Source organism: Lagenorhynchus albirostris, chromosome 17 (genome assembly GCF_949774975.1).
Source record: "Lagenorhynchus albirostris chromosome 17, mLagAlb1.1, whole genome shotgun sequence".
Classification (NCBI taxonomy): Eukaryota; Metazoa; Chordata; class Mammalia; order Artiodactyla; family Delphinidae; genus Lagenorhynchus; species Lagenorhynchus albirostris.
In genome coordinates, this window is record NC_083111.1 from 79,533,580 (window position 1) to 79,556,527 (window position 22,948).

The following is a 22,948-nucleotide window of genomic DNA, read 5'->3' on the forward strand; positions in this document are numbered from 1 at the left end:
GCACTGTATGCTCTGAGCTGCTAGCCCACTCAGAGCAGTGAAACGTCGCCAAAGAGAGCGGCGTAAACTGCCCAGCAGACCCCTCGAAGCTCAGGCGTGGCCTTCCGACACGACCCTTCCGCACGCGTTCAATGCCCCCTCAGCCAACTGCTGAGGGTGTCATCCCTAACCCTTCCTCCCACGCTCCCCACCCAATCTGGTCGCCTTTTCCTGCAAAACACGCCCCGAAACTGCCCTTGGCGTCACATCCCCCAGCACCAGGCTGACCGGAGCCGAAAGATGACGGCAGCAGCCACACCCACTCACCACTGGCCTCCCTGCTCCCCGCCCTGGCCACCCCAGCGCCTGTTCCCAACGCCGCACGTGACTCGGACTCTCAATCAGACGCACCACTTCTCTGCTCAAGATCCTAGACAGTCCCTCAGTTTACACGGATGTTTGCACGGCCAAAGAAATGTGCTGAGAAAAAAACAAACCTGCTTAAGACTATCAGCCTTTCAGCAAGAACAGCTGCTCAAAGCGTTGAGGACATGGGAAACAACATCAATAATCAATTAAAGAACAAGGCAAATGATTCTGGGTGGCTTTCCTTGGCTGTTGATGCGTCAACAGATGGTTCCCACACTGCTCGGCTATTTATTCAAGGAGCCAGTGGTACTGAGGAACTGGCCTCCAGGAATAGTGTATGTGGAACTACAGGTGAGAATATTTTCAAAGAAATGGAGAAAACACTAATTTAGTACAACCTGAAGTGGAATACAAATGATGACAGTAAAAATACATGGGGAGGGACTTCGCTGGTGGTCCAGTGGCTAAGGCTCCGCACTCCCAATGCAGGGGGCCCAAGTTCGATCTCTGGTCAGGGAACTAGATCCCGCATGCATGCCGCAACCAAGAGTTCTCATGTCGCAACTAAAGATCCCATATACTGCAACTAAGACCCAGCACAGCCAAATAAATATTTTTTAAAAAATACATGGGAAGCAGAAGAAAAGGGCTGGTTGGACAAATTTACAAAGATTATGAAAATGTAAGCTATACATTTACAGCTTTTAAAACCTGTAAAGCTTTTTTTTTTTTTTTTTTTTTTTTTTTTGCGGTACGCGGGCCTCACCGTTGTGGCCTCTCCCATTGCCGAGCACAGGCTCCGGACGCGCAGGCTCAGCAGCCATGGCTCACGGGCCCAGCCGCTCCGTGGCATGTGGGATCTTCCTGCACCGGGGCACAAACCCGTGTCCCCTGCATCGGCAGGCGGACTCTCAACCACTGCACCACCAGGGAAGCCTTAAAACCTGTAAAGCTTTTAAACATAGTTATTTAAACTATGGTTATTCATTGTATTCTTCATCGGCACGTACTCTGTGCAAAGTATTTTAATCTGTTATGTGTTACTGAACCAGTAGCATCAACAGCGAACTTCACTGAAACATCCTGACTTGTCCTCCCATACAGCAGTTTAATGATTGGGGGAAGGTTTTGTTGTGACTTGTTGACCTCAGAGCCATGACTGAAATTTTTCTGAAAAAGACCTTCCTTCAATTATCACTGTTAATCGAAAAATTGTATTCAATGAAATTAGCTGTTGCTAAAGACTTGATAACATTTCTTAATGAATTCAACCTAAAATTACAAGGCACAAGAGTGCTTATATGAGAGACTTCTACTGCAGTAAAGTCATTTCAATGACAGCCAATGTTTGAATCACAAGTAACACCACGCTTCTTTACACTCTCTGCTATCAAAAGTTACGACGACAAGCGAGATTTCCATTCCCACACAAATTCACAGCAGTTACATTTCTGAGTTTAAGCTACAGAAGCATTTTTTGAACCTTGATGCAAGTATAATGAAAATTTACATATTTCAAAATCCATTTAACTATGCAGTTGAGGCCGCCCTCTAACCATCAACTGGAAGTGATTAATCTGCAATATAATGGCATGCTAAAAGGCAAATATCAAGAAGAACCTAATAGGATTCTATAAATGCCTTCCAAGCAATGAATATGCTCAATTAAAATGATATACTCCTGCACTGATATCAGGATCTGAGAGTACCTATCGGCATAAAGACATTTGCAAAGGTGAAACACATAAAACCTCCTGGGCACATCAGCATTAAGAGATGAATATCTGTAATTGACTCCAATGACAGGAAGCAGTAACTTCAAAACTCCAATTAAAGAAAGTGTTATCCCCTTCCTCCCCCAGAAGAGAATCCCATTCTTCTCATTAGTGGACCTGTATTATAAAAAAAATTATATTCAGTTATAATTTGAATTCTGTCCATGAAAAATTTGTAGAAATTCTGTGTTCTCCCTTTTTATAGAAGTATTTACATAATATCCTTGATTTTGCCTATTAGTCTGAAAAACCTAAGATATTTCCTTTTATGGAAACTGTGTGCCTTTACAGAAATGTTTGACAATCCGTTTTAGTCAACTAAATCCCCCTGTCTTCTACACACAGGTACAGTTAAGACATATTTGACCCATCTTCAACTTTCTCAGTTGATCTTTTTTGATTTATGTCTGCATTTTACATTTATTCCTGATAAATTTTAATTTTACCTTATTGATTTCAGCACTTCATTACAACCTGTCAAAATATTTTAAAATTCTGATCCTAAAAGTGAGCTGTCTCCCAGCATGACTCCTGATCTTTACTCAAGTCCCTTATAAAAACACTAGGACAGGTGTCAAGGATGACACACTTCTGGAGACATCTTTACTTTGGTGTAGAAATTCTGATTTTTCAGTTTTGTGGTGAATTATACTGCGTGTGGCTGCAACATATATCTATCTGAAGGCAATAATTCCTTGAACTCCATAGTAATGACAGAAATAATAATTAACCTCTCTAGGCTTTGTGCAGTAAAGCATGAACCTGGCCCAGGGAAAGGTCTTGCCCGCACACAGCTCCTGGGAAGTCACCTCTGAGCCCTCAGAACCTCCTGCCTGATTAGGCCGCCTTAATTTAGCTGGGGGCCTGAGGTCACACATTCCTAGGAAGAAACTACACTCATTTTTGGTGCTAGCAAATCCTACTTAAAGGTGACACCTGTCCATCTCTCACAGCCATGTGACTATTAAGAGATGCCTAACAGTATGTAAACTTCAGCTCTAACGTACAATAGCACGTTGAAAACATTCCAAGACGGTTGGAGTCCCACACACCTGGCCAGCCTTCTATGTACCAAAAACGTGTCTTGTTTTGTCTCTGGAGGGGAGGAAAGGCTGGGGATACAGTTCCACTTCGGAGGGGCTGCATGTGTTTGGGGTTTAGCTGGCAGTTTGGGATGTATTACATTTAAAGTAAAACCCCTGTGATGTGGGATGATTAGCTTAAACCTTTGCAGAGTGCCAGAAGTATACAATCTAAGAACAAGGAGCCACACCCCTGGGTGCTGGGCTCCCTTTAATAATCCAACAAGAGCCCTAGAGTTCTCTCTCCAGGGAAAAACAACACACATCTACACACAATTCTGCTTACAACTTAATTTCTGGGGCTCATGGACCTAGGAAACAATGTTTCCTCCTCAAAGCAACTGTGATCCCTAGTAAACTCAAGAGCAAAGAGAGCTTCATGAACTTGTCACCCCAGGAGAAATCTGGGAGCTGTCCCAGAGTTACCCTGGACCCCTCTCGCGGCCCTGCCGCGTCATTTGCCTGGTCAAGGCCTGGAGATTAACTCAGAAACGGGCTTCAAATCAGTCCCCTTCTCTCCCGTTCCTCAGTCATGCCCTTGATCAAGGCTTTCTTCATTTATCTGTACAACATAATTGTATGATTAAAAGAACATAAGCTGTGGAACTGGACCATCTGAACTCTGCCCGTCACCTTACTAGCAAGTGACACCGGGCAGCCGTTTCTTGAGTGACAAACGTGTGCTTCTTCCCCCTTCTCAACTGCTTTACTGTAACACCGCCCACGCTGATCCAGTCCAAACCTCCTCCAACCATACAAATCTGTTCTATATCAGAATCAAGTACAAACTGCTTTGATCCTGCCTATAACGCCAACTTCACCTCCTCCTCTACCCAACCTGTCCTGTACTCCAGATTTGACAGAGACATTCAGCTCCACAAACCCTAGCCCGTCACGCCTCCACACCATTGCAAAGGGCGGGTCCTGTCTTGAAGGCCCTTTCTGCTTCCCAATTTCCACTCGACTTCTACAGATCCTTTCAGACAGTTAGAACCTGCAGAGGCCACTGCATCTGGTCCACAACCAGTTTTTGTATGGTTCCTTGGCTAAGAATGCATTTTACTTTTGTAAAGGGTTAAAGAGGGAAAAAAAATATGTGACAGGCGATATGCGGCCTGCAAAGCCTGAAGTGTTCACCATCTGGCCTTTAACAGAGAAAGTCTGCCAACACCAGAGCTTGACCATCAATGGGGACACGCCCTCCCAGTCCTCAGAGCCCCTGCTGTGACACAGCCACTGACCTGAACCAGTCCCACTCCCCTCTTGTCTGTATCACCAGGGCTTAATACTGTATGAGGCACAAGACAGGTGTTTAATAAATGCTGAACAAATGAATGAACTGACTAGACGAGCTCAAAAACAAACCAGGGAAACACATAAGTGGAAAAGACTTAGCCTTTAGTAGTAAAACACTACGTAAGTCAGGTAAAGATCATGATCCTAGCACTTCACATTTGTCCAAGCTTTACACTGTAGCTGCATAAATACCCTCAATGGCTGCGATTATAAATACTAGACTTTATAGGTAAGGACACCGAGACTCACAGAACCTAAACAACTTGTCAAAAGTCACCTGACAAAAGGCAGAGAGGCAATATCTGAACCCAGGTCTTCTGCTTCCCAGATGAGATACTCTTTCTTTTAAAAAGACCTGCCTCCCCACACAAACCATGATGCCCAGACCCCTTCAATTACCAATACCTGAGATGTTAGGGGAGGGATAAAATTTAATTTCTGACTCATTATTTAATTTTGATAATTTTCAAGTCAATGCTACTTTTTGTAAACAAAACAAAAATGAAATGGATACACAAAATAAGCACTAGGCTAAAAGACCCTGGTATAACCACAAACTAAAATTTTCTTTCTTTCCTTTTCTTCAACCAGTCCTTAAGAAAGTAAAATTAAACAGCTTAATTAACAAATGCCACTGAAAGGAAGCAGCTGCAGGCACAGCATGAACCCCTGCCCATCGGCTAAGCTGAAACAAACTGGCAGTCGAGGCAGTCACCTGTCCTCAAGCTTCAGCTTGGACAGAACAGAGTCCAAGAGCTGAAAACGTACATTAACACCTCGACTTCAGGCAGGAAATAAAACAAGTATTTCCAGAGGCAGAAATGAAATATAAGAAACTCTATCAAATAAAAAAATTTAGTCTAATCTATTAATCTAATCTTTTTGCAAAACCAAGGTATAAATTATGCATAGCTGGAATTTAAGTACCTAGGTGTCCAGAAGTTTCTGAGTCAGGACCAAGATGTAGCCAAACTAAACTAGGATGTGGGTCTATTAAAGGTAGTATTAATTTCAAAGAAGTGGTTCCATACAGAACACATTTTCTTACTACAACCCCCTTTTAGAAATAAGTCACAACAAGGTACATGAAAAAAATTCACTCATTTGGAATTTATCAAACACTAAAATAAATCATAAGTCATCAAAGGAATTTTAATGGAAATTAGAAAATATAGGGAATTCCCTGATGGGCCAGTGGTTAGGACTCCATGCTTTCACTGCCGAGGGCCCGGGTTCAATCCCTGGTCAGGGAACTAACATCCTACCAGCCATGCAGAGTGGTCAAAAGAAAAGAAATATACCTAAATATTGAACATATTTATTGAATGGAACAATAAATGTTTTATGAATAAATAATAAAAATACCTCACATCAAATTGTAGCCCTTGGGCAAAGAAAGATTCCTTAAATGAGATGCCAAAAAAACTAATCATAAAGAAAAAGACTGGGGCTTCCCTGGTGGCGCAGTGGTTAAGAATCCTCCTGCCAATGCAGGGGACACGGGTTCGAGCCCTGGTCCAGGAAGATCCTACATGCCGCAGAGCAGCTAAGCCCGTGCGCCACAACTACTGAGCCTGCGCACTAGAGCCTGCGTGCCACAACTACTGAGCCCATGTGGCACAACTACTGAAGCCCACGTGCCTAGAGCCCGTGCTCTGCAACAAGAGAAGCCACCGCAGCGAGAAGCCGGCGCACTGCAATGAAGAGTAGCCCCCGCTCACCTCAACTAGAGAAAGCCTGCGCGCAGCAACGAAGACCCAACACAGCCAAAAATTAATTAATTTAAGAAAAAGCAAAAGACTGATAAAGTCAACGATATTAAAATTAAGAACTTAGTTCCAAGACACCTCAAAAGTAAAAAGACAAACCAGAAACTGGAAGAAAATATTCACAACTTATAATGACAAAGGATAGTAATCCACACGTAGAAAGAACACATACAAGTCAATAAGAAAAACATAAGAAATTAGGTCAATGTTTTCACAGGTCCTTCATAGAAGAGAGAAGAGATATGACCAATATATTAAAAGAGTATCAACAAAGTTAGTAATAAGAGAAATTCAATTTAAAGCCACAAGATATTATTACATAACCACCAGAATGGTAAAACTGAAAAAAAGACAAAATAAACTACTAGCAAGGATGCAGAGCAACCAGGAGTGGGATGTAAATTGGCAGGGGTACTCTAAAAGCAATCTGGCAGTAAGCAGTCAAGCTGAAGGCTGGCCAGCCCAGAACCGGCATCACACTCCCACGTGGGCAGGCTGGACACATCCACACACGTGGGCAGCCAAAGACGTGTCAGCAGCGCTTGCAAGAGCAAGGCGGCAAACCACACAAATGCCCATCAACTGGAGACAAGGTTACACAACAGTGAAAGTGAACGTACTGATCACTTACGGCACCTCCTACGGGTCTCAATCACAGTGCTGAGTGGGAAAAGGCAAGTCACATGTAGTGTGATTCCCTAATAGAAAGTTCAACACAGACAAAACTAACACAAAAATAAGAAATGATAAACGCAACATGCATTCAGTGACCGCTGTTTTAAATGCTGGGGATACAGTAGTGAACAGACATTTTGCCCTGAGATTTTCTGTCACAGCCAAGTGACAAAGAAAATAAAAGTGAGTAAAATACAAATGACACCAGGCCTTGAAGAAGGAGGCTGTAGCTAAGGGGGCTGAGGGCAGGATAGCTATGCAGGCTTCACGATGTGGGAGGCGGGCTGCGGTGGGCAGCAGGCGGGCCTTCAGAGTGGGGATGCTCCACTGCTGCAGCTGGGCCGTAGGTGCCAGGCTTGCTTTATTCTTCTCTACACCAGGGTGGCCCCATTGCTTGTTTTTGTACAGCCCATGAGCTAAGAAAGGTTTTTACACTGCATATGATTAAAGAAATTATTAAAAGAATAATAACATTTTGTTGCATGTGAAATTACATGAAATTCAAATTTCAGGGTTCAGAAATAAAGTTGTACTGGAACACAGACAACTCACTCCTTTAACACAGCTGCTTTTGTGCCAGAATGGCAGGGCTGAGTACTGGGGACAGAAGCTGTAGGTGGCCTGCAGAGCCCAAATTTGTCCTGTCTGGGCCAGTACGAGGAAGCTCACCTCTGCGGACTCGGGTACCTTCCTCTGGGAGATCAGAGCACTCTTGATCTACACCTTACACACATCTTACACATGTTCTTCTGTATCTCTTCAATGTTTAATAAAATCATTTTTTGAAAAAGACTAATACACTAAGTGTATTTCTCTAATGAACCTTGTTCTATTAAAGCTTCATGCTGCTTCTCCATCCTAATGACTAAGTTTTAAAAAACAAGATATGTACTGCTATCAGGAGCATTAAAGCAAGACAGCAAAGCAAACTACTGTTTATTTTGACTCAAGTACAAGAAAAACAGAAAGGGAGGGAGGGAAGGAAGGAAGGAAGGAAGGAAGGAAGGAAGGAAGGAAGGAGGGAGGGAGGGAGGAAGGAAGGAGGGAGGGAGGGAGGAAGAAAGTGACGGAGGGAGGGAGGAAGAAAGTGACGGAGGGAGAGAAGGAGGGAGGGAGGGAAGGAGGGAGGGAAAGAAGGAAGGAAGGAAGGAAGGAAGTAGGGAGGAGGGAGGGAGGGGGGAGTGGGGAGGGAGGAGGGAGGAGGGAGGAGGGAGGAGGGAGGAGGGAGGAGGGAGGAGGGAGGGAGGGAGGACTTTTCCACTCCAGTTTCCAAGGCTGTGGAGAGAACCACAGCCTTGCTTTAACACCCAGCTCATTAGGACTATTAGATGTTTCTGTGCATCACTGACTTAAAAAAGCAGTACAGTTACACCCGATCCCTTCCAGTCTTCTGAAAGAAATGTGTCATGAATTGTTATGTCACATTTTAGCAAGGGCCACAATATCTGGCCAACATTAGCATATATGTTCCCGATGCAAGTGCCTTCACATCTTTTAAAAATAAGCCAGTATCTCTGATTAGAGTTAATATTAATTAATGATGCCCATTAAAGGTGGTGATGAATACAGAGAGTTCATTACAACATTCTGTTTCTGCATATGTCTGAAAATTTCCACAAAGTTTTAAAATAAAATTGAAGATTCATATTTTAACTTTAATTATTAAGTATAATGCTCATGTAATAGAAACTCACACAATTCCCATTTATGCATGTTTCAGAATCCTTAGTATAAAACGGCTTTCCATCACCCTTACTACTGGCAACTTCTTTAAAAAATGCTTATTTAAAAATCTACATGAGGGGCTTCCCTGGTGGCACAGTGGTTAAGAATTGCCTGCCAATGCAGTGGACACGGGTTCGAGCCCTGGTCCGGGAAGATCCCACATGCTGCGGAGCAAATAAGCCCGTGCGCCACAACTACTGAGCCTGCGTTCTAGAGCCCGCGAGCCACAACTACTGAGCCTGCATGCTACAACTACTGAAGCCCACGTGCTACAACTGCTGAAGCCCACGTGCTACAACTACTGAAGCCTGCGCGCCTAGGGCCTGTGCTCCGCAACAAGAGAAGCCACCGCAATGAGAAGCCTGAGCATCGCAACCAAGAGTAGCCCCCACTCGCCACGACTAGAGAAAGCCCGTGCGCAGCAACGAAGACCCAACGCAGCCAAAAATAAATAAATTAAAAAACAAAATCTATGTGAAGACACAGCACTGCACCTTCTGACCCTAGCAGAAAGGAAGAGGCTGACAGCAACGAGCTGAGAAAGTCAAAGGACATTCACCCACAGGAAAACAAGCTGTATCAGCTGTGCCTCTACGTTCTGTGTATACAGCAGTAAATGAAAGAAATACCCCCATTCTCTTTGAGCTGCAATATTACAAAATGGGCAATGATGCAGGGAGGACCGAGAACTTTGAAAACTGGCAAACTTTTACTGTAAATGTTTACTTTTAATAGTTATTACCTTTTGTGAAATATCTCAAAAGGTCACACACTAGTGAACACCAGAACCTTACATGCTGCGTACCACCTCATTCTCTCATCAGCCTATGGTTCTATTATTTGGCCAATTTAAAGGACAAGGAAATGGAGTTAGAGAAGTTAACAAACTAGCCCAAGACCAGAGAGTCAGAGTCTGGCTCCAAGGCCATGCCCTTCACAACTGCACTGCCAGTGGTTATTCAACATTCCAACTAAGTAAGGCAACGTCATCTTATGACCCATACTTTGCAAACCAGTACCTTGCTACTCAAAGTGGGGCCCAGGGACCATCAGCACGGCACCACCTGAGAGCCTGGTAGAAATGCAAGATCTGATGCCCCACCCTAGACAGACTGAATTAGAACCTAAAACCTAACGAGCTCCCTGGGGGATGTGTGTGCCCGTTCAAGTTTGAGAAGCCCTGATACAGAGCACGCACACACTGGAGTTTGAGGTCGTTTATCAGTTCAACATACCCTGGTACAGTTGAATTAGCTTCCACCTCTTCTGCTTGCTCTCTGATCCCAAAATGAAGCAGAGGAGTGCTGGCAGGCGACTCCACAGGTGGCCACGAAGAGGACTGACATGACAAGCCCATGTCTGTGGCCCCAACCTCTCCCCTCCCCACCCTCAGTCCCAATTACCACCCTGTCTTTCGGACAGAGCCCCTGCAGCCAGGCTGCACTTACTGAGCCAGCTGAACCCTTCTTCCCAGAGCAGCAGGCTACAGACACGGCTAAGTGCGCATGCCCCGAGTTCCTTGAATCGCGCCCAGCATCCGGGGCGCCCTGCAGCAGAAAGGGGCAGCGGGGGCTGCTGCAGCACGTGCTCTTATCCTAATGCTCTGTGAGCTACAAAGAGAGCTTCCGACACAGCCCCAGCACTAATAATCCTCTTACCAATTCACAGCGAATAGTCAGTGAATGGATGGAATATCCTTTTGTGACATTTTCTTAAATCCGTGGTTTCTGCCACCTCTCTCGACGCTAGAATCCAACGTACGGTGCAGTAAACCAATCTCTGCACGTTCCCACCAACATGTAGCTTTGCCTGTGCTTTCCTTCCGCCTAGAACACTCTCCCCTCCTCCTCCCCCTCCCCGCCAGGCTCCTTCTGTTGACCCCTGGGATGGGGTGGCAGTGTCCTGCAGTCCCCCGCAGCTCTGCCCAGCACCTGCTAAACATGGCACTGCCGCTGCCTGGTCGCTGGACTACGACCCGCTCAAGGCAGGGACTCAGCGCATGCTGAGCGTTCTCCCCAAATGCCAGTTCCATCAGCAGATCTGTGAGCGCCCCGCGGTCTGCCCTCCCCATCCGCACCCTGACAGCCACAGCCTGCGACCCACACCCACCTCATGGAGAGCCTTCCCCAGAAGCCTTAAGGGGCTCAGCCATGTTTGGCTGCAGGCAGATTCCAGAAAATGGCCAACCTTAAGCAGCAAGGGCAGCTCCGTTAGCGGTTCTCCGGGGCAGACTCGCCGCCACGAGGCCCCGCAGAAGCTCTCCCCGCAGAGGCTCTCGGTCCAGCCAGCGCTGCCTAGCAGGACTTCCTGCAACCGTGAAAACCTTCTCCCCATCTGCACCGTCCAAGGGGGAGTCGCTAGTCACGTGTGGGTACTGAGCCCTGGAAACGGGGCTAGCCTGGCTGTTGGACAGAACTTTAAATCTGATTCCATTTTAACTTAAACGCGTGGCTAGTGGCTACTATAGGCGACGGCGGGTCCAGGTTTAGACTCTAGACACTGGAGTGAAATGAAAAAGAACTTTCCTTGGCTCCTTAACTGCAGGCTACGTTGTTTGGTCCAACCCTTCCCTGAAAAAGGCTTAAAAAGACGGATAGAATACTTTAAAAATCTTAAAAGCAACCAGAAAATGACAGGACAAGAAGGAAATAACAAAATTAAAGTGAACTCAGGAACCCAGAGAGAAACAAGCAGAGAAACCACCTCTGCACGGAAGTCATTTGACAATTCTGAAATTTTCGACTTTCCTTTTCACAACAGTGCAGGGAAAGAGGGACAGGAGTCAAAGCCGGGCCCCCCAAAGTGTCTAATCCTACCTCCCTAAGCAGGACCTCAAAAGCTACACAGCTCAGGATGAGAGTAAGCCAGCAGTGAATCAGCTCACCAAGAGAATGACAGCTCTGTGTGGTCCAGAACACCTCAAACCTTGGACTTGGTTTAAGGTGGTCCCAGACTGGCTGCAGCAGAAACAAATGCGCTCTGGAGGGAGCTACCTTCATTTAGGCCTCGAAAGAGCCCTCCCAGTAATGTGGACCCATATCCCACACCACAAACAAAAATTATCTCAAAATCAATCACAGACCTAAATGGAAAACCTAAAGCTATAAATGTTCTAGAGAGGGGAGGGGGAAACAGGAGAAAATCTTTGTGACCTAGGTTAGGCAACTATTTCTTAAATATGACACCAAAAAAGCACAATCCATAAAAGAACAAATTGATAAATGGGACATTATCAAAATTTGTAACTTCTGCTCTTCAAGACACTGTTAAGAGAATGCACAAAACAAGCCACAACATGGGAGGAAAGCATTGAGAGTATGTCACAAAGGACCTGTATCCAGAATATATAAAGAATCCACCCGTACGAAAAAGTTTTTTCATGGGCAAAAGATCTGAACACCAAATAAGATATACAGATGGCAAGTAGACATATAAAAAGATACTCAGTGTTATTAAGGCATTTGGGAAATGTAAGTTAAAACCACAATGAAATACCATGATACACCTGTTAGAATGGCAAAAACTTAAAAGACTAACCATCATGTTGCCCTGATGATACAGAGCAACTGGAACTCTCATACACTGCTGGTAGGAATGTCAAACGGTACAGCCACTTCAGAACACAGTTTGGCACTTTCTTAAAAAGCTACACAAATTCTGGGGGTTCCCTGGTGGCGCAGTGGTTGAGAGTCCGCCTGCTGATGCAGGGGACACGGGTTCGCGCCCCGGTCCAGGAAGATCCCACATGCCGCGGAGCAGCTGGGCCCGTGAGCCATGGCCGCTGAGGCTGCGCGTCCGGAGCCTGTGCTCCGCAACAGGAGAGGCCACAACAGTGAGAGGCCCGCGTACCGAAAATAAATAAATTAATTAATTAATTAAAAAAAAAAAAGCTACACAAATTCAAAAAGAGTCATGTATCACACTTCACTGCAGCACTATTTACAACATGTAAAGGACATGGAAGCAATTTAAGTGTCCATCGACAGACGAATGGATAAAGATATGGTACATATATAAAATGGAATATTATTCAGCCATAAAAAGAAATGAAATTATTTGTAGTGAGGTGGATGGACCTAGAGTCTGTCATACAGAGTGAAGTAAGTCAGAAAGAGAAAAACAAATACCGTATGCTAACACATATATATGGAATCTTAAAAAAAAAATGGTTCTGACGAACCTAGGGGCAGGACAGGAATAAAGATGCAGACGTAGAGAATGGACTCGAGGACGGGGGAGGGGTAAGGGTAAGCTGGGACGAAGTGAGAGAGTGGCACGGACATATATACGCTACCAACTGTAAAATAGATAGCTAGTGGGAAGCAGCTGCATAGCACGGGGAGACCAGCTCGGTGCTTTGTGTCCAGCTAGAAGGGTAGGTTAGGGAGGGGTGGAGAGAGACGCAAGAGGGAGGAGATATGGGGATATATGTATGCATAGAACTGATCCACTTTGTTATACAGCAGAAACTAACACAACATTGTAAAGCAATTATACTCCAATAAAGATGTTAAAAAAAAAAAAGCTGGGCTTCCCTGGTGGCGCAGTGGTTGAGAGTCCGCCTGCCGATGCAGGGGACGCGGGTTCATGCCCCGGTCCGGGAAGATCCCACATGCCGCGGAGCGGCTGGGCCTGTGAGCCACGGCCGCTGAGCCTGCACGTCCGGAGCCTGTGCTCTGCAATGGGAGAGGCCACGACAGTGAGAGGCCCGCGTACCGCAAAAAAAAAAAAAAAAAGCTATACAGACACCTACCATATGATCCAGCCATTACAATCCTAAACAACCATCCCCAGGAAAAAATAGAAGCCTGGGTCCACAAAAAGATTCGTACAAAAATATTCATATGCTTTATCCGTAATAACCCAAATCCAGAATCAATTCTCTACACGTTGATCTATACATTTAATGTCATCCCAAACAACAACCGGAAGAATTTTTTGGGAAGTTGCCAAGTGATCCTAAAACATATACAGATCTGCAAAGGGTTGAGGATAGCCAAGGCATACTTGAAGGAGAATCAAGTGGGAAGAGGTCCACGAGGAGATAAGACTTATCTACAATACTGTAGGCAGCTTAGTACCAGAGGGATCAAATAGAGTCCAGACACACACATATATATGGACCTTTCATTTACAACAAAAGTGTCACCACAGAGCACTGGGGGAAAGGAGCATTTATTCTTTTTAAGAAATGGTGTTGGGACAACTAAGATGTCCACATGTTAACGAAAGTGGATTCCTCCTTCACACTACACACCAAAACCAATTCCAAGAGAATTATAAAGGGGAAAGGCAAAATCATAAAGTATTTAGAAAATAACAGGAATTAAGTTCATTATCTCAGGGTAGGGAAAGACACAAAAAGCACCAACTATAAAGGAAAAGACTGATAAACTGCACTACATTAAACTTAAGAACTTCTCTTCATTCAAAAAAGAAAAAAACCAACCCACCAAGCTACTGAAACTGCATGACAAAGTAGGAAGAGGCAGTGGCAAAATACATAAGCAACAAAGGACCTGTGCTCTGAATATACAGAAGTCTACAAATAAATTTCTTTAAAACTAATAGAAAAATATGGGCACTTCACAAACCAGTGAATACAAATGGCCAGTAAATGTATAAAAAGATGTGCAACCTCATTATAACCAAGAAAAGGCTATTTAAAACCACAGGGCGGGGGGCATCCCTGGTGGCGCAGTGGTTAAGAATCCGCCTGCCAATGCAGGGGACACAGGTTCGAGCCCTGGTCCGGGAAGATCCCACATGCCGCGGAGCAACTAAGTCCGTGCGCCTCAACTACTGAGCCTGCGCTCTAGAGCCCATGAGCCACAACTACTGAAGCCCGCGTGCCTAGGGCCCGTGCTCCACAACAAGAGAAGCCACCGCAACGAGAAGCCCGTGCACCGCAACCAGAGAAAGCCTGCGCGCGGCAACGAAGACCCAACGCAGCCATAAATAAATAAATAAAATTTTTAAAAAATAAAATAAAACCACAAGGTGGTAATACTACTACAGAAATGACCCCAAGGCGCTGGGAGGGGAGACTGACAGGGGAACAGACACAGACGGGGATGCGCTGAAGCTGTAATCAGAGAGAAGGCTGCTCAGGGGATGCAGCCTAATGGTTAGGGAGGGCGGGGTCCCAGGAGAACCATCCACTGACATCCACTGAGAAGCTGCTCTGGGCCAGGCACACTCAAATGCACTTGCCCTCTGCATCCTCAGGTTCCGCATTCGAGGCTCAAAATATTGGGGGAAAATCCCAGCAAGTTCCAAATAGCAAAACTTGAACTTGCCACACTGGCAATTATTTACATAGCATTACACTGTGTTAGGTATTGTAAGTAATCTAGAGACGATTTAAAGTATACAGGAGGGTGTGCATTTAAAGGTATGTATGTAAATACTACGTCATTTTAGGTAAGGGACTTGAGCATCCAAGGAACTTGGTATCCGAGGAGGGTCCTGGAACCAATCCCCCACGAATACTGGTCAGACAGCTATACATTTAATGGGAGTCACATTAATGCGACCTTTAATTTCACTTGACCAACTTTAAGGAGAAAGAAATTGTTCCAAAGAGCTCCAAATGAGATCACATTACACCTAATTCCTTCTGCTTTTGACGAGTTCTTCGTCTCTACCTTTGTAACAACTTTCACACACTTAAAAGACCCCTTGGACTTCCCTGGTGGCGCAGTGGTTGAGAGTCCGCCTGCCGATGCAGGGGACACGGGTTCGTACCCCGGTCCGGGAAGATCCCACATGCCGCGGAGCGGCTGGGCCCGTGAGCCATGGCCGCTGAGCCTGCGCGTCCGGAGCCTGTGCTCCGCAACGGGAGAGGCCACAGCAGTGAAAGGCCCACGTACCGCCAAAAAAAAAAAGACCCCTTACCACAAAAGGCCCACAACAGCGTCATTTGCTTTAGTCTCTGTAATTCCAGGACCTCAGCATGAGAGACTCTTCTTCAATCATCAAACAATCACTGACTGACCATCTACTATGGCAGCATGAGGAAAAGATAATACAGAATCCTTGTCCGTCAGCTTATAATAAGTCTATTTACCAACAGATGCATCTAATTCTGCACAAGGCACATCGCCAATCCCATTTGGTGCACTAACTTTCACTTAGCCGCCTTCTTAGGAAAGAAAGGAAAGGACAAAAGGCAAAACGAAATTCATTAAACTTAGATATGAATGTAATGCTAGGCATAGAATCAATTCACACAATGCTGCTTCATTAGTCACCCCAAGACTTGGCAATCACCCTGACTCTAGTATAAAGCTAGCCAATTTTTCAGCACCAAAGCAAAACCACCAGGGAACGTGTGCCTTAAGCACTCACATGTACACGCTCTCCTGTTATCTGCCAAAAGCCACAAGTCCGGGAGCCACACAAACTGCCACTTCAACATAAGAGTTCATTTAAAATCCACGCCGAGATTCAATTAAAATAATTAAGTGGTCTCAGCAGAAAACAGTCAAACTCCCTACTCAACAAAAGGAGTTGTGAGGTCTTCTCAAGACTCTAAAAACCCTTAGGAACATGTTTAAGAGTCCTGACAGGAAGGCAACCTCATTAGCAAATCTAAGTGGTCAAAAAGACCATACACGTACCTCTGCCATTTATGACTGATGTCTGCCTGCTACAACTGGCGTTTCTTTTAAAACACTCTAAAGCAGTGGTCCACGAACATTAGCGTGCATCAAAAGCTCCTGACAGCAAGTTGAAACTGACCACCGGCCCCGCCCCCAGAGTCAGATTCAGCAGGTCAGAAGCGGGGCAGGAGCATTTGCACTTCTAACCTGTGGCTACTTTGAGAACCAATTCAACAACCTGAAGCTTCCTGGTCTCTGTGAGAGTGCCTGTTTCCCCACACCGTACAGCAAGACTAAGGGGGAACTCGCTGAGGAAGAACAAACTGCTCTTTTTTACCCAAATGTTGACTTTCCCCCAAGTAAAGGTAAGTGACCTGTCACGGCAAGGGAAAGCTGGCATGTTGTATATGTAATTGGCACTGCAGCCATACGAAAATGGGTTTTTGAAAATGGTTTCAGGGCATAATGGAAAACTCTTGTAAAGCAGCCAATGAATCCAGCTGATTAGTAAAAGACACGTTAGAGCTTCTGGACCAGTAATGAAGGAGCTTTTACAAGTCCCGCTCATTGTGTGTCACCTTGAGCAATTTTCTATGTCTGCAGAACTTAGGATGAGTCCTAAAGAACACAAGATCAATTATACAGGATCAGTTTCTAGAAAAAAAGAACAAAACTGTCAAGGGGCAGAGCAGTATTTTTTCCCTGGCCCGAGTCTGATGACAGTGGTAATCTAAAATAAAGCAGACAAAGGTGAAAACACGATAATCCAATTCTTCCCTGGTATCAAGTCCTATGTGGTTTTAAAGTGAGGTCCTTTACCAAGGCAAACAAAACGCAGACAGCTAACGGATGTAATAGCTGTTCTCCAATAATTAATAAGTCTGGGTTATTCTACTCAATAAATATTGTGTTAGGTACTGAAGATGGAAAAGTGTGTAAAACAAAGTTTCTGCCCTCATGGTGCTTAAATCCTCACGAGAAGACACACAAGCCACTAAAAACATGTAATGTGTAAAATCATTTAAGCTCTTCCTTTAGGCCAGCAAAGACAAATGCATGTTTTGGTCACCAGTAGACATGACGAGCACCTTGGACTACTTTCAATACAGAATATGGGGGCAGAAGGGAGATCCTAGGCACACACAGCACACAGACACGACCGTTTAGGTTCTTCTAAGCCTTGGTCTTGGTTCACCGGCCCCAAATAAAGGAGCAGAGTATATGCCGACTCTTAAAAGCAGAATGGGGCTTCCCTGGTGGCACAGTGGTTAAGAATCCATCTGCCAATGCAGGAGACACAGGTTCGAGCCCTGGTCCAGTAAGATCCCACATGCCGCGGAGCAACTAAGCCCGTGCGCCACAACTATTGAACCTGCATGCCACAACCACTGAAGCCCATGTGCCTAAAGCCCGTGCTCCGCAACAAGAGAAGCCACAGCAATAAGCCCACGCACCACAGTGAAGGGCAGCCCCTGCTTACTGCAACTAGAGAAAAGCCCACATGCAGCAACAAAGACCCAATGCAGCCAAAATTAAATTAATTTTAAAAATATATTTTAAAAAAAGCAGAATGGAAAATTCTAAGTTGGTGAGAGTAAGCACATTCATTTCAGAAACATTTATAGAGCAGCAATGTATCAGAGGTTGTAAATACTAGGATTACTACAAGGGGCTCATACCTGCGTGAGAAATGTGCAATTTGCTTTTCCCTTACATACTCCTTGCCTCCCACAAAACTGTCTTCAAACATCAACCCCTCAAAAAAGTCACCAATGAAAAAACTGTAAATGTGGAAGTTACTAAAGCACATCTTGACAAATAAGAAGTATCAATCACTGCATCATGCATTATATACTTTACCTAATTCTAAATTAATTTCAAATAATTAAACAATTTTGGTATATTAATTAAAATGTTTACCTATACTATGTTGGCCAGATCAGAACTTCATGATCTGAAAGCGTCAGATTCAAATAGAAAATACAATTATCTAAACTTTCCCAGACATGGTCATTACACTAGCACACTACTTATTCCTACTGCAGAGACTGGATTAAGATTTTACAGACTGCTGCTTTTCCAGCCAGGGAGGCCGCAGGCAGGCTATTAGGAGCTGGCACTGCAGAGTCCCTCGGGTCTGTCCAAGCCGTCCACCACTGTGGGCTGAGGACCCGGGCGAGCTACTCTAACTCGATGCTTGCAGGGTTTCATCTACAAAAGGAGAATACAGACAACAGTACAACTCAGTAGTTCTAGCGAGTAAAAAAGGAGATAAAGCACTATGGCACCCAGCTCAGGCCTGGCACATGGTGTTTAACAAATGCAGTTCTTCCCCTACCACTGGCAAATATTCAAATGTGTAACTTCAGTCATTCTTCTTGATGTGAAAAATGTGAAAAAGCTTATAATAAATAGCTATGTACATAAATAAGATTTAGGTAGGACTATTTTAATTAAGTACAAAGTTTGTAAGGAAACACCTTTGTGTCCTTAAAAATAGGTAAACTTTGTGGTGATGCTACTAGTATTTTTCTCTGAGGCTTCCAACTGCTAATGAGTGGGAATAGTGTCACTTGGGGAAACATTTATTTCCTACTATGTCTATAAATCATTTCCTTACTATTTATGCAAATCAGACTATAATTAACAGTTTTGCTAAAAATTCCATTTAAACTGAAAGTTTAACTATATATGTGTATCTGAATTTCATTTCCATCACAGAGCCTAGTAAAAAACAATACAACTGTTACAGATAGAAACAGAGGGGGCTCCTCTGCTGATTTACAATCAGAAACACATTTGTACAGTTCTGAATGATAAGATTTAGCACAATTCCTAGAAACTAATGCCAGAAACTGGTACATATGAATTTCATTTCTCTTGCACTGGGTTGCCTTTTGGTAGTCATGAAATGAAGAAGAAAAAGAACCCTGCCAAAATGTCAGTAGAGAGAAAAAGCAATAAAGGGCTCAAATAATCCACTACTAAACACTGTTTTACAGAAAAGAAGGAAAAAAACCATAACTTCTGAATGTATCTGGGTGAGCTAGAGAAACACAGGTGCACCCAAGGCAAGCTGGAGCTGCTCTCCATCCTTCTCCATTCCAGGGATCCTTCTAAAGGGTGATAAGCAACTTAACATTTGAATGCTTATTTGCATTCATAAACTTCTTGGAGTTTATTACTATTGACTCAAGTAAGGGCATTTACTCTGCCCAAATTTTTTAAGTTAACATTTTAAATACAGACATCAGTGAAAATTCTCAAAGATCCCCACAGTAATTTTTTCTAATTATTTAAGGGATTTCACTAACAGGAAACTAATGAAAATATGTTCTTAAACTAGAGCTTTACAGTAAAATAAAGTACTTCAGAAACTACACTTTTCTGATTTACTAGCAAAAAAAACTTATTTAAAAACTCATTTCACAAATATGATAAAAATAAGAGAACTTTTTACCAATGGCATTTTTTGCAGATCTAGAACAACAACAACAAAAATCTAAAAACGCGTGGAAACACGAAAGACCCCGAATAGTCAAAGAGATTTTGAGAAAGAAAAGGGAGTTGGAGGAATCAGGCTCCCTGACTTTAGACTATACTATAAAGCTACAATAATCAAAAGTAACAGAACTTTTTTTAATGCCACTGAAATTTAAAACAAGATTTATTTTATCTGAAAATGTCTAAACTGAAAATGTTTAATTTAAAAAAATTAAAGATTTACATACTGTATTAACAATTTGAATTGCATCTTTTGTTACCCTTAAGACAATTTTTAATTATTTTCTCAAAATTAAGACACATTAAAATATTGGAAAACAAGATTTCCATAAAACCTTTAGAGATATGAACTAAGATCCCACCTCACTATAACTCAAAATAACATGCAAAGATAGTAATTTTCAAAATTATCTTTTGCTACACGTAACACTTTATAGCACCGTAGACTATATATGTATATACAAAATATAACAATAATTTCTTCTTAGGAAGCTCATCAGTATTTTTTCTTAAAGGGAACAATTTAACGATACGATTTTGTTATTTAGACAATTTCTCCAACTTTCTAGTAAGAAAAGTTGTCTAGCTGAAGAACCCAGCTTTGAGAATTGGAACATTAATTTCTGTACTTTCCAACAAAGGGCATGGAGTGTTACAGAGAAGAGTTTAGCTAAAAATGTTTTAATGATCCTTACTGCCATTCCTAACTCCCGCTTTCCCCAGACACTTAGCAACCGCTGCACTAGTGGATCTAACACTCCTGATCACTCCTGATCTAACACACACTACTCACTTTCCGTGACAGACAGCCTCAGACGATCTCCTGTAGGAGTTGCAGCATTCTTTGCCCCACATCATAAATACTAAGTTTTGGATTCAATGTCTTTATTTAGCCAAGCACTTGCTTCTCAATGCATCACCTCTGAAAGATGTATAGTCCTTCTATTCAGTCCTTTCACGAAGTCTTATGGGGCCACGTTTACATGGGAACATGTATTTTAAACGATATTTTCCAGTGCTCGTTATTAAACTGGATTATTTGATAATGACCTGAAAGAAATTCTTCTGAGGAGAATCTATAATATTTGATCTTGCTGTTTCAGCAGCAGTTAGTACACAAGTGTTCAGAAGAGACTAATGGCAAGTTCAACTAGTTTTTCCCCTCCAAGAGTAGCCAAAAATATAAAACAATATACTCATAAAGATACTAAGACATACTATCTTTATGAATTGAAAGTTGAAACACAAACTTCCTTTAAAAGTTTCATGTGTTTAAATACTACAGGGTTTTAAACATTAACTCAATAGTACAACTGGACCAAAATATTATCTACACTGTACCTCAACAAAGTACGCTGAATGCTAATTTACTGTGAATCTTAAATCACTTCATCCACATACTTTCCTCCCACTTTTCAGAGGTTGTCAAAGACAGGACAACTAACCTGAGGGCTTGGCTGTGTCATTTCAATGAAAAGACTATTTTCATTACCCGTTTTACAAATACAGTATTAAAGGTGAGGCTCTGGTATTGCATTTTGAACAGTAATGGCCTGTTTTTCCAACCACGAAGATGTTTACATCCTAAGTAAGAATCCCAATGATGGTCATCTTAAATACAGACCCCCAAACTCTTACATCGCCTTCAACTTGACCGTATTTCAACCAGTTCCCATGAATACCACAATATTACTATTCTCTTGGTCTCACTGCCAAAAACCCAGCTGCAGGCTACCTAAGCAAGAATAAGACACTGTTGAAATGGCATTGGGCTACAAAATCCGGCAATCAAAGAAAACCAAGTAACAGCGTACACACACACACACACACACACACACACACACACACACACACACACACACACACACACACACACACACTCCTTTGAGAAAGAATGGGGTGCCAGGAAAGGACCCAGAGTGCTTCCAGCTTGCTCGGCGGGCGCCGCGGAGTTGGGGGCTGGGGCGAGAAGAGGAGGAAACTTGGGAAGCGCAACGAATCCTGCCAGGTCTTCAGGGCTGCCGCCGAGACAGCCTCCGGGCTGCACAAAACTTGAGCGCGGGCCGCGGGGGACGCAGCCGCCCCGCCGCCCCGCACGCGGGCTCGAGGCCCACCCTTCCCTGCCCCGCGGGCCGGCCGATCCCCCGGCGGCCCCGCGGATTCCCTCTTCCCCCTCCTTCCTCTCTCTCCCCTTTTGTTTTGGAGGCACTCGGCCCGCCCCGGCAGAGGCCGGCCGGCCTCCCCGAGGCCCCGGGCCTCCAGACCTTCGGACTCTCCGAGCCCCGAATCCCCCTGCCTCCCCATCTTCCCTGAGCTCCCCGGCCTCCCTGCGTCCCCCGAGCCCCCAGCCTCCCTGAGTCACCGGCCTCCTCGCATCCCCCAAAGCCCCCTGCTTCCCGGAGCCCCCGGCCTCCTCACGTCCCCCGGCCTCGAGACCCTCAGAGTCTCCTAGCCCCGAACCCCTCGGCCTCCAAGCGCCTCCCGCCCCCGAGCCCCCGGCCTCCTCGGGCCCCCGGCCTCCCCACGTCCCCGGCCTCCCGGGGCCGCGGCCGGCGCGGGAGGGGCCGGTCTCCTCCGCCGGGACTGGCCGGTCCGGCCCCGCTCGGCCCTCCACCCTCGGGCCGCGGCCCTGCCAACAACCAGCTCCGGGAGTCGGCCCGCCAGCCTGCCCGCACCCCGGCCCCGGCTCCGCACTCACTCGGACCGCGCTGGCGCCGGGAGACGAAGATAGACGACGACCGGGCGGCGCCGCGGATGATGGGCCGCGCTCCCTCCCACGCCTCACGCCGCGGGCGCACAGCAGTCCCGGCCCGGCGGCGGCGGCGGGCTCGCGCCCTCGGGGCCGTGCTGCGTCGGCGCGGGCCGCGCGTGCGCGGCGGCCTGCTGAGGCGCGCGCCTCCCTCCGCTGCGCGCGCCCGGCCGCGTCCCTGTTCCGAGCTTCCGCCTCCCGGGAGCACCGGGCATGCGCGCCGCGCGTCGCGGCCCGCGCATGCTCACCACGCCGCCAGGCTCTGCCCCTGGGATCGTACTCGGGACGCCAGGCCCGGGCTGCGGGCGGGTGGGGTCATCGCGCGGGCGTGGCTGCGGCCCCGAGTGGCGGCCGCGGGGAAGCTCTGCTCGGAGGCGGGTGCGGCGCCCCGCCAAGCGGACTTCCCGGGGGTCCCTCCGGC

At 45.3% G+C, this 22,948-nt stretch overlaps 1 protein-coding gene across 6 annotated transcripts in view; it reads right to left on the reverse strand.

Moving 5' to 3' along the window:
• The window catches only part of PTK2 (protein tyrosine kinase 2), a 251,013-nt gene extending 228,409 nt beyond the window's left edge, over positions 1–22,604 (reverse strand). For all 6 annotated transcript variants that reach the window (XM_060127770.1, XM_060127769.1, XM_060127767.1 and 3 more), the window contains exon 1: positions 22,477–22,604. The gene's annotated coding sequence lies outside the window, so the exon portion shown is untranslated. The remainder of the gene's footprint in view (positions 1–22,476) is intronic.
• Between the last annotated feature and the right edge of the window lie 344 nt (positions 22,605–22,948).